Raw genomic sequence first — 12,737 nt, 5'->3', positions numbered from 1 at the left:
TGTTGGAGACTGTAGATGTTTTTACTGGGTGTATTATAGAGGTAAAGGAGCATTAGGGTTCATTATCAGGGAGGATCATCATCTATCTGATCTGGGTTTACGGCTGCGGTGTGTGTGTTTGTGTGTGTGTGTGTTTTTGTGTGTGTGTGTTTGTGTGTGTGTGTGTGTGTTTGTGTGTGTGTGTGTGTGTGTGTTCAGATACACAGGTGGGGGTATTTCTGAAACGGTAATGAACTCAAAACTATGGGGTGGCCAGGTTGCAGTCTCGAGGCAAACTCCAACACACACACACACACACACACACACACACACACACACACACACACACACACACACACACACACACACACACACACACACACACACACACACACATCCCACACACACAGAGGTTGAACCACTTAGCTGAGGAATGCTAATGGTCCAGAAGCAGAGTAGAGGCCGGCGTCCCAAACAGCACCCTATTCCCTATATAGTGCACTCCTTTTGACCAGAATCAGCACACTATATAGGGAATAGGGTGCTGTTTGGACTGCATATAGGTGGAATCTCAATATCATCTCAACTAGAACCTGACCTAAAGAAGAAAAATGTCCCTGAGACATTATCTGATTAGTGACTAGCTGCAGCAAAAGAACCATTAGAAGGTAATGTATTGTAAAACCATTAGAAGGTAATGTATTGTAAAACCATTAGAAGGTAATGTATTGTAAAACCATTAGAAGGTAATGTATTGTAAAACCATTAGAAGGTAATGTATTGTAAAACCATTAGAAGGTAATGTATTGTAGAACCATTAGAAGGTCATGTATTGTAAAACCATTAGAAGGTAATGTATTGTAGAACCATTAGAAGGTCATGTATTGTAGAACCATTAGAAGGTAATGTATTGTAGAACCATTAGAAGGTAATGTATTGTAGAACCATTAGAAGGTCATGTATTGTAAAACCATTAGAAGGTAATGTATTGTAGAACCATTAGAAGGTCATGTATTGTAGAACCATTAGAAGGTAATGTATTGTAGAACCATTAGAAGGTAATGTATTGTAAAACCATTAGAAGGTAATGTATTGTAAAACCATTAGAAGGTAATGTATTGTAAAACCATTAGAAGGTAATGTATTGTAGAACCATTAGAAGGTAATGTATTTGTCACGGCTGTCTGAAGAATGGGACCAAGGCCCAGCGTGTGTATCGTTCCACATTTTATTTTAACTGTGAAACTATGTAAGACATACAAATAAACTCAGAAACAAAACAACATACACTTACTCAAAATACAATCTCCCACAAACCCCGGTGGGAAAAACAACTATGATCTCCAATTAGAGACAACGATGACCAGCTGCCTCTAATTGGAGATCATCTAAAAAAACAACAACATAGAAATACAGAAACAAGAACATGGCAACATAGAAAATCTAAACTAGGCACAACCCCGTCATGCCCTGATCTACTCTACCATAGAAAATAAAAGCTTCTATGGTCAGGACGTGACAGTATTGTAAAACCATTAGAAGGTAATGTATTGTAAAACCATTACGTACTAATGGTTCATAATATGACTGTGTCTTAGCTAACACCCTACGTAGCCCAGGTGATGTAGCTATAGTTAAATATGACTATGTCTTAGCTAACACCCTACGTAGCCCAGGTGATGTAGCTATAGTTAAATATGACTATGTCTTAGCTAACACCCTACGTAGCCCAGGTGATGTAGCTATAGTTAAATATGACTATGTCTTAGCTAACACCCTACGTAGCCCAGGTGATGTAGCTGTCACAATTGTTGTCGGTGAATGAGGACCAAAACGCAGCAGGTACGTGAATGCTCATCTTGATTTTTAATTATCTTTCAAAACGAACATACAAAATAACAAAAACACGAACGATCAACAAAAACAGTCTGGTAAGGCACAAGGCGAAACACAGAACAATCACCCACAAATCACACATACAAACACACCCTAATATATGGAACTCTCAATCAAAGGCAGATAGACAACACCTGCCTTCAACTGAGAGTCCCAACCCCAATCAACCAAACATAGAAACACACAACCTAGACTAACCATAGAATTACTAAACATAAACCAAAACCCGGAATTACTAAATCAAACACCCTTTACACAAAACACACCACCCCGAACCACAGAAAACAAATACCCCCTGCCACGCCCTGACCAAACTACAAAACAATTAACCTTATATACTGGCCAGGACGTGACAGTAGCTATAGTTAAATATGACTATGTCTTAGCTAACACCCTACGTAGCCCAGGTGATGTAGCTATAGTTAAATATGACTATGTCTTATCTAACACCCTACGTAGCCCAGGTGATGTAGCTATAGTTAAATATGACTATGTCTTAGCTAACACCCTACGTAGCCCAGGTGATGTAGCTATAGTTAAATATGACTGTGTCTTAGCTAACACCCTACGTAGCCCAGGTGATGTAGCTATAGTTAAATATGACTATGTCTTAGCTAACACCCTACGTAGCCCAGGTGATGTAGCTATAGTTAAATATGACTATGTCTTAGCTAACACCCTACGTAGCCCAGGAGATGTAGCTATAGTTAAATATGACTATGTCTTAGCTAACACCCGACGTAGCCCAGGTGATGTAGCTATAGTTAAATATGACTATGTCTTAGCTAACACCCTACGTAGCCCAGGAGATGTAGCTATAGTTAAATATGACTATGTCTTAGCTAACACCCTACGTAGCCAAGGTGATGTAGCTATAGTTAAATATGACTATGTCTTATCTAACACCCTACGTAGCCCAGGTGATGTAGCTATAGTTAAATATGACTATGTCTTAGCTAACACCCTACGTAGCCCAGGAGATGTAGCTATAGTTAAATATGACTATGTCTTAGCTAACACCCTACGTAGCCCAGGTGATGTAGCTATAGTTAAATATGACTATGTCTTATCTAACACCCTACGTAGCCCAGGTGATGTAGCTATAGTTAAATATGACTATGTCTTAGCTAACACCCTACGTAGCCCAGGTGATGTAGCTGTAGTTAAATATGACTATGTCTTAGCTAACACCCTACGTAGCCCAGGTGATGTAGCTATAGTTAAATATGACTATGTCTTAGCTAACACCCTACGTAGCCCAGGTGATGTAGCTATAGTTAAATATGACTGTGTCTTAGCTAACACCCTACGTAGCCCAGGAGATGTAGCTATAGTTAAATATGACTATGTCTTAGCTAACACCCTACGTAGCCCAGGTGATGTAGCTATAGTTAAATATGACTATGTCTTAGCTAACACCCTACGTAGCCCAGGTGATGTAGCTATAGTTAAATATGACTATGTCTTAGCTAACACCCTACGTAGCCCAGGTGATGTAGCTATAGTTAAATATGACTATGTCTTAGCTAACACCCTACGTAGCCCAGGTGATGTAGCTATAGTTAAATATTTTGTATTTTTAAAGTGTAGACATGGAGCTTCAGTTCTGGGCTTAGGGGCGGCAGGTAGCCTAGTGGTGAGAGCGTTGGGCCAGTAACCAAAAGGTAGCCTAGTGGTTAGAGCGTTGGACCAGTAACCAAAAGGTAGCCTAGTGGTTAGAGCGTTGGACCAGTAACCAAAAGGTAGCCTAGTGGTTAGAGCGTTGGACCAGTAACCAAAAGGTAGCCTAGTGGTTAGGGCGTTGGACCAGTAACCAGCAGGTAGCCTAGTGGTTAGAGCGTTGGACCAGTAACCAAAAGGTAGCCTAGTGGTTAGAGCGTTGGACCAGTAACCAAAAGGTAGCCTAGTGGTTAGAGTGTTGGGCTAGTAACCAGCAGGTAGCCTAGTGGTTAGAGTGTTGGGCCAGTAACCAGCAGGGTAGCCTAGTGGTTAGAGTGTTGGGCTAGTAACCAGCAGGTAGCCTAGTGGTTAGAGTGTTGGGCTAGTAACCAGCAGGGTAGCCTAGTGATTAGAGTGTCGGGCTAGTAACCAGCAGGTAGCCTAGTGGTTAGAGTGTTGGACCAGTAACCAGCAGGGTAGCCTAGTGATTAGAGTGTTGGGCTAGTAACCAGCAGGGTAGCCTAGTGGTTAGAGTGTTGGGCTAGTAACCAGCAGGTAGCCTAGTGGTTAGAGTGTTGGGCTAGTAACCAGCAGGGTAGCCTAGTGGTTAGAGTGTTGGGCTAGTAACCAGCAGGTAGCCTAGTGATTAGAGTGTTGGGCTAGTAACCAGCAGGGTAGCCTAGTGATTAGAGTGTTGGGCTAGTAACCAGCAGGGTAGCCTAGTGGTTAGAGTGTTGGGCTAGTAACCAGCAGGTAGCCTAGTGGTTAGAGTGTTGGACCAGTAACCAGCAGGGTAGCCTAGTGGTTAGAGCGTTGGGCCAGTAACCAGCAGGTAGCCTAGTGGTTAGAGTGTTGGGCTAGTAACCAGCAGGGTAGCCTAGTGATTAGAGTGTTGGGCTAGTAACCAGCAGGGTAGCCTAGTGGTTAGAGTGTTGGGCCAGTAACCAGCAGGGTAGCCTAGTGGTTAGAGTGTTGGGCCAGTAACCAGCAGGGTAGCCTAGTGGTTAGAGTGTTGGACCAGTAACCAGCAGGGTAGCCTAGTGGTTAGAGTGTTGGGCTAGTAACCAGCAGGTAGCCTAGTGGTTAGAGTGTTTGACCAGTAACCAAAAGGTAGCCTAGTGGTTAGAGCGTTGGACCAGTAACCAGCAGGTAGCCTAGTGGTTAGAGTGTTGGACCAGTAACCAGCAGGGTAGCCTAGTGGTTAGAGCGTTGGGCCAGTAACCAGCAGGTAGCCTAGTGGTTAGAGCGTTGGACCAGTAACCAAAAGGTAGCCTAGTGGTTAGAGCGTTGGACCAGTAACCAAAAGGTAGCCTAGTGGTTAGAGCGTTGGACCAGTAACCAGCAGGTAGCCTAGTGGTTAGAGTGTTGGGCCAGTAACCAGCAGGGTAGCCTAGTGGTTAGAGCGTTGGACCAGTAACCAAAAGGTAGCCTAGTGGTTAGAGCGTTGGACCAGTAACCAAAAGGTAGCCTAGTGGTTAGAGTGTTGGGCCAGTAACCAGCAGGTAGCCTAGTGGTTAGAGCGTTGGGCTAGTAACCAGCAGGGTAGCCTAGTGGTTAGAGCGTTGGGCCAGTAACCAGCAGGTAGCCTAGTGGTTAGAGCGTTGGACCAGTAACCAGCAGGTAGCCTAGTGGTTAGAGCGTTGGACCAGTAACCAAAAGGTAGCCTAGTGGTTAGAGCGTTGGACCAGTAACCAAAAGGTAGCCTAGTGGTTAGAGCGTTGGACCAGTAACCAAAAGGTAGCCTAGTGATTAGAGCGTTGGACCAGTAACCAAAAGGTAGCCTAGTGGTTAGAGCGTTGGACCAGTAACCAAAAGGTAGCCTAGTGGGTAGAGCGTTGGACCAGTAACCAGCAGGTAGCCTAGTGGTTAGAGCGTTGGACCAGTAACCAAAAGGTAGCCTAGTGGGTAGAGCGTTGGACCAGTAACCAAAAGGTTGCTAGATCGAATCCCTGAGCTGAGAAGGTAAAAATGTTCCCCGGTAGACCGTCATTGTAAATAAGAATTTGTTCTAACTGACTTGCCTTGTTAAATAAAATGAGTGTAGAGGGATAACAAATCTACTGAGTTGAGCTGTTTTAGGAGTGTGTGTGTTAGAGAGACTGGGTTTTAGCTGTCCTCATGGAGAAGTTATACTGAGTGAAACCATCAGTGTCCCCCACCTAACCCACAGTCCAATGCCTAACCCACAGTGCTAACCAGTCCATGTCCTCTACCAGCAGATCCTCTCCTCTTGGCCTGTCTCTCTTCCCACCTTCTCTCTGTCCTCTCTTCTCTTCTCTTCCCTCTCTTTCTCCACCTCCGTCATCAGACGTCCTCCATCGTTCATCACTCAGTTACTCTCTGGGATCGCCTTACCGCGTGTGTGTGTGTGTGTGTGTGTGTGTGTGTGTGTGTGTGTGTGTGTGTGTGTGTGTGTGTGTGTGTGTGTGTGTGTTCCACTGTGATTGGGGGGTAGAGGGTTAAGATATTGACTGTATATTTTGCCTTCAGCCTCTCTCTATTTCTCTCTCTCTCCCCAGCTTGTCGTCCCATTCCTGCCAATGGGGGAGAGATGGGGGGATGGAAGGGAGAGGAGGGGAGTGAGAACTGTTAAACCCATCAAGCCCTAATTAGATAAATCTGCATAAAGAAAGAAAGGCGAGCCAGCCCTGGTCCAGAACGTCAGCGTGACACATTCATCTGAGATCAAACAACCACTCTTTGATAAATGAAGATGTGCATCCCAAAAACACCTTAATCCCCATTTATTTAACTAGGCAAGTCAGTTAAGAACAAATTCTTATTTACATTGACGGCCTACCCCGGGCAAACCCTAACCCAGACAACACTGGGCCAATTGTGCACCGCCCTATGGGACTCCCAATCACGGCCGGTTGTGACACAGCCTGGAATCGAACCAGGGTCTGTAGTGACACTTTTAGCACTGAGATGCAATGCCTTAGACCGCTGCACCACTCGGGAGCCTCTATACAGCAGTGGTGTAAAGTACTTCAGTAAAAATACAACTTAAGTAGTTTTTGGGGGTATCTGTACTTTACTATTTATATTTTTGACAACTTTAACTTTTACTTGAGTCATTTTCTATTACAGTATCTTTACTTTTACTAAAGTATGGAAATCGGGTACTTTTTCCACTACTGCTAAACAGTATAGTGCTTCTGCCCAGGGCCCATAGGGTGCACTACTGTTAGTGAATATCATGCCATCTGGGACTCGCCCGAGGAAACGGATCCTGGTGCTTTATTTCAGACCACCAAATTAAAGGGTCCGTCATCTTCAGGAGCCCCGGCGGCATAAATCGCTTGCTAAAAAAATAATCAGTTCCCATAACCCCATTTCGTTTTTCCCTCTCTCTTCTCTCTGGTTCCCCCTAATCTCCTCCTCTTATGTCCCTGTGCCCCCTGCTCCAGACAACAGGATGAGCTCACTCTTCCTCCTCCTCCTCTCCTCCCTCTACCCTTCCCCCTCCTCCTCCTATCCTCCCTCTTCCTCCTCTCCTCCCTCTACCCTTCCCCCTCCTCCTCCCTCCACCCTTCCCCCCCTCCTCCTCCTCCTCTCCTCCTCTACCCTTCTCCTCCTCTCCTCCCTCTACCCTTCCCCCCTCCTCCTCCTCTCCTCCCTCTACCCTTCCCCCTCCTCCTCCCTCTACCCTTCCCCCTCCTCCTCCTCTCCTCCCTCTACCCTTCTCCCTCCTCCTCCTCTCCTCCCTCTACCCTTCCTCTTCCTCCTCCTCTCCTCCCTCTTCCTCCTCTCCTCCCTCTACCCTTCCCCCTCCTCCTTCTCCTCTCTCTACCCTTCTCCCTCCTCCTCCTCTCCTCCCTCTACCCTTCTCCCTCCTCCTCCTCTCCTCCCTCTACCCTTCCTCTTCCTCCTCCTCTCCTCCCTCTTCCTCCTCTCCTCTCTCTACCCTTCCCCCTCCTCCTCCTATCCTCCCTCTTCCTCCTCTCCTCCCTCTACCCTTCCCCCTCCTCCTCCCTCCACCCTTCCCCCTCCTCCTCCTCTCCTCCCTCTACCCTTCTCCCTCCTCCTCCTCTCCTCCCTCCACCCTTCCCCCTCCTCCTCCTCCTCTCCTCCCTCTACCCTTCTCCCTCCTCCTCCTCTCCTCCCTCTACCCTTCTCCCTCCTCCTCCTCTCCTCCCTCTTCCTCCTCTCCTCCCTCCACCCTTCCCCCTCCTCCTCTCCTCCCTCTACCCTTCTCCCTTCTCCTCCTCTCCTCCCTCTACCCATCCCCCTCCTCCTCCTCTCCTCCCTCTACCCTTCTCCCTCCTCCTCCTCTCCTCCCTCCACCCTTCCCCCTCCTCCTCCTCCTCTCCTCCCTCTACCCTTCTCCCTCCTCCTCCTCTCCTCCCTCTACCCTTCTCCCTCCTCCTCCTCTCCTCCCTCTACCCTTCTCCCTCCTCCTCCTCTCCTCCCTCTACCCTTCCCCCTCCTCCTCCCTCTACCCTTCCCCCTCCTCCTCCTCTCCTCCCTCTACCCTTCCCCCTCCTCCTCCTCTCCTCCCTCTACCCTTCTCCCTCCTCCTCCTCTCCTCCCTCTACCCTTCCCCCTCCTCCTCCTCCTCTCCTCCCTCTACCCTTCTCCCTCCTCCTCCTCTCCTCCCTCTACCCTTCCCCCTCCTCCTCCTCCTCTCCTCCCTCTACCCTTCCCCCCTCCTCCTCCTCCTCTCCTCCCTCTACCCTTCTCCCTCCTCCTCCTCTCCTCCCTCTACCCTTCCCCCCTCCTCCTCCTCCTCTCCTCCCTCTACCCTTCTCCCTCCTCCTCCTCTCCTCCCTCTACCCTTCCCCCCTCCTCCTCCTCCTCTCCTCCCTCTACCCTTCTCCCTCCTCCTCCTCTCCTCCCTCTACCCTTCCCCCTCCTCCTCCTCCTCTCCTCCCTCTACCCTTCTCCCTCCTCCTCCTCTCCTCCCTCTACCCTTCCCCCTCCTCCTCCTCCTCTCCTCCCTCTACCCTTCCCCCTCCTCCTCCCTCTACCCTTCCCCCTCCTCCTCCTCTCCTCCCTCTACCCTTCCCCCTCCTCCTCCTCTCCTCCCTCTACCCTTCTCCCTCCTCCTCCTCTCCTCCCTCTACCCTTCCCCCCTCCTCCTCCTCCTCTCCTCCCTCTACCCTTCTCCCTCCTCCTCCTCTCCTCCCTCTACCCTTCCCCCTCCTCCTCCCTCTACCCTTCCCCCCTCCTCCTCTCCTCCCTCTACCCTTCCCTCTCTCCATCCATCCATCTATCCCTCCCTCCTTCTGTCAATTGTTCTAGAATCCCCTTCTCTCTTCTTCCCATGCCAGAATATTTATGTCTCTCTCTCTCTCTCTCTCATGCCTTCCCGTGCCCTAGGGTCTCCTCCTCCTCTCCTTCTCTATGTCGTTAGGCAGTATAACAACGCACCACTAATGCTCTGACAGGCCACTGAACCGGGCTGGCGCCGCTGGGCTGAACTGGGGATGGGGACAGGATCCGGAGAGAGAGAGAGAAGGAGATAGAGATGGAGAGAGTGTGACAAGGAGAAAGAGAGTGGGCAAATGAGTGGGTTCTCCCAAGGCTAGCTGGCATGAGTCAACACATATCCAAGCATACTCTTGGAAGACAATGGAAGTTGAATAGAATAATGATTATTCCTCCTTTTACGGCCCAATATGATGAAAAACCAGCATGTTCCCGTATTAAAGCCATCAGAGGTTCCATGGTGAAAGGGTTCCAAGCCCCAGTGGTTTGGTTTGGTGAGGGGTAGAGGGAAACGTTTCCTGATTTCACTGGCTGGGTCTTATATAGGGGCTGGGGTGATGGCAATAAAATAAGTCTCTCTGTCTCTCTGTCAGTCAGTCTGTCTCCCCGTTACACCTGGACACTGATATTATCAGTAGGGTGAGACAGTTCTTCATCCCTCAGTCTGTCTGTCTCCCCGTTACACCTGGACACTGATATTATCAGTAGGGTGAGACAGTTCTTCATCCCTCAGTCTGTCTGTCTCCCCGTTACACCTGGACACTGATGTTATCAGTAGGGTGAGACAGTTCTTCATCCCTCAGTCTGTCTAAGTTTTATAGCTGTTACCCTTTCACCTCTACCCATCACCAACCCAACCCAGAAGTTACCCTTTCACCTCTACCCATCACCGTCCCAACCCAGAAGTTACCCTTTCACCTCTACCCATCACCAACCCAACCCAGAAGTTACCCTTTCACCTCTACCCATCACCGTCCCAACCCAGAAGTTACCCTTTCACCTCTACCCATCACCAACCCAACCCAGAAGTTACCCTTTCACCTCTACCCATCACCAACCCAACCCAGAAGTTACCCTTTCACCTCTACCCATCACCGACCCAACCCAGAAGTTACCCTTTCACCTCTACCATCACCAACCCAACCCAGAAGTTACCCTTTCACCTCTACCATCACCCAACCCAACCCAGAAGTTACCCTTTCACCTCTACCCATCACCGTCCCAACCCAGAAGTTACCCTTTCACCTCTACCATCACCAACCCAACCCAGAAGTTACCCTTTCACCTCTACCCATCACCAACCCAACCCAGAAGTTACCCTTTCACCTCTACCATCACCAACCCAACCCAGAAGTTACCCTTTCACCTCTACCATCACCAACCCAACCCAGAAGTTACCCTTTCACCTCTACCCATCACCAACCCAACCCAGAAGTTACCCTTTCACCTCTACCCATCACCAACCCAACCCAGAAGTTACCCTTTCACCTCTACCATCACCAACCCAACCCAGAAGTTACCCTTTCACCTCTACCCATCACCGTCCCAACCCAGAAGTTACCCTTTCACCTCTACCATCACCAACCCAACCCAGAAGTTACCCTTTCACCTCTACCCATCACCAACCCAACCCAGAAGTTACCCTTTCACCTCTACCCATCACCAACCCAACCCAGAAGTTACCCTTACACCTCTACCCATCACCGTCCCAACCCAGAAGTTACCCTTTCACCTCTACCATCACCAACCCAACCCAGAAGTTACCCTTTCACCTCTACCATCACCAACCCAACCCAGAAGTTACCCTTTCACCTCTACCCATCACCAACCCAACCCAGAAGTTACCCTTTCACCTCTACCATCACCAACCCAACCCAGAAGTTACCCTTTCACCTCTACCATCACCACACCCAACCCAGAAGTTACCCTTTCACCTCTACCCATCACCGTCCCAACCCAGAAGTTACCCTTTCAAACCTCTACCATCACCAACCCAACCCAGAAGTTACCCTTTCACCTCTACCATCACCAACCCAACCCAGAAGTTACCCTTTCACCTCTACCCATCACCAACCCAACCCAGAAGTTACCCTTTCACCTCTACCATCACCAACCCAACCCAGAAGTTACCCTTTCACCTCTACCATCACCAACCCAACCCAGAAGTTACCCTTTCACCTCTACCCATCACCGTCCCAACCCAGAAGTTACCCTTTCACCTCTACCATCACCAACCCAACCCAGAAGTTACCCTTTCAACCTCTACCCATCACCAACCCAACCCAGAAGTTACCCTTTCACCTCTACCCATCACCAACCCAACCCAGAAGTTACCCTTTCACCTCTACCCATCACCAACCCAACCCAGAAGTTACCCTTTCACCTCTACCCATCACCAACCCAACCCAGAAGTTACCCTTTCACCTCTACCCATCACCAACCCAACCCAGAAGTTACCCTTACACCTCTACCATCACCAACCCAACCCAGAAGTTACCCTTTCACCTCTACCCATCACCAACCCAACCCAGAAGTTACCCTTTCACCTCTACCATCACCAACCCAACCCAGAAGTTACCCTTTCACCTCTACCCATCACCAACCCAACCCAGAAGTTACCCTTTCACCTCTACCCATCACCAACCCAACCCAGAAGTTACCCTTTCACCTCTACCCATCACCAACCCAACCCAGAAGTTACCCTTTCACCTCTACCATCACCAACCCAACCCAGAAGTTACCCTTTCACCTCTACCCATCACCGTCCCAACCCAGAAGTTACCCTTTCACCTCTACCCATCACCAACCCAACCCAGAAGTTACCCTTTCACCTCTACCATCACCAACCCAACCCAGAAGTTACCCTTTCACCTCTACCCATCACCGTCCCAACCCAGAAGTTACCCTTTCACCTCTACCCATCACCGTCCCAACCCAGAAGTTACCCTTTCACCTCTACCCATCACCGTCCCAACCCAGAAGTTACCCTTTCACCTCTACCCATCACCAACCCAACCCAGAAGTTACCCTTTCACCTCTACCCATCACGAACCCAACCCAGAAGTTACCCTTTCACCTCTACCCATCACCAACCCAACCCAGAAGTTACCCTTTCACCTCTACCCATCACCAACCCAACCCAGAAGTTACCCTTTCACCTCTACCCATCACCGTCCCAACCCAGAAGTTACCCTTTCACCTCTACCCATCACCGTCCCAACCCAGAAGTTACCCTTTCACCTCTACCATCACCAACCCAACCCAGAAGTTACCCTTTCACCTCTACCCATCACCAACCCAACCCAGAAGTTACCCTTTCACCTCTACCCATCACCGTCCCAACCCAGAAGTTACCCTTTCACCTCTACCATCACCAACCCAACCCAGAAGTTACCCTTTCACCTCTACCCATCACCAACCCAACCCAGAAGTTACCCTTTCACCTCTACCCATCACCAACCCAACCCAGAAGTTACCCTTTCACCTCTACCCATCACCAACCCAACCCAGAAGTTACCCTTTCACCTCTACCCATCACCAACCCAACCCAGAAGTTACCCTTTCACCTCTACCCATCACCGTCCCAACCCAGAAGTTACCCTTTCACCTCTACCCATCACCAACCCAACCCAGAAGTTACCCTTTCACCTCTACCCATCACCGTCCCAACCCAGAAGTTACCCTTTCACCTCTACCCATCACCGTCCCAACCCAGAAGTTACCCTTTCACCTCTACCCATCACCAACCCAACCCAGAAGTTACCCTTACACCTCTACCCATCACCAACCCAACCCAGAAGTTACCCTTTCACCTCTACCCATCACCAACCCAACCCAGAAGTTACCCTTTCACCTCTACCATCACCAACCCAACCCAGAAGTTACCCTTTCACCTCTACCCATCACCGTCCCAACCCAGAAGTTACCCTTTCACCTCTACCCATCACCAACCCAACCCAGAAGTTACCCTTTCACCTCTACCATCACCAACC

General features: G+C 49.1%; 1 protein-coding gene across 10 annotated transcripts in view; it reads right to left on the bottom strand.

Moving 5' to 3' along the window:
• Nucleotides 1-12,737, bottom strand: part of LOC106576657 (ELKS/Rab6-interacting/CAST family member 1) — a 549,430-nt gene that overhangs the window by 17,016 nt on the left and 519,677 nt on the right. The gene's annotated exons all lie outside the window — the stretch shown is intronic.

This window comes from Salmo salar, chromosome 07 (genome assembly GCF_965601325.2).
Source record: "Salmo salar chromosome 07, fSalSal1, whole genome shotgun sequence".
In the NCBI taxonomy this organism is placed as follows: domain Eukaryota; kingdom Metazoa; phylum Chordata; class Actinopteri; order Salmoniformes; family Salmonidae; genus Salmo; species Salmo salar.
The sequence above is the reverse complement of the archived record's forward strand: the minus strand, read 5'-3'. Positions and strand labels throughout refer to the sequence as shown.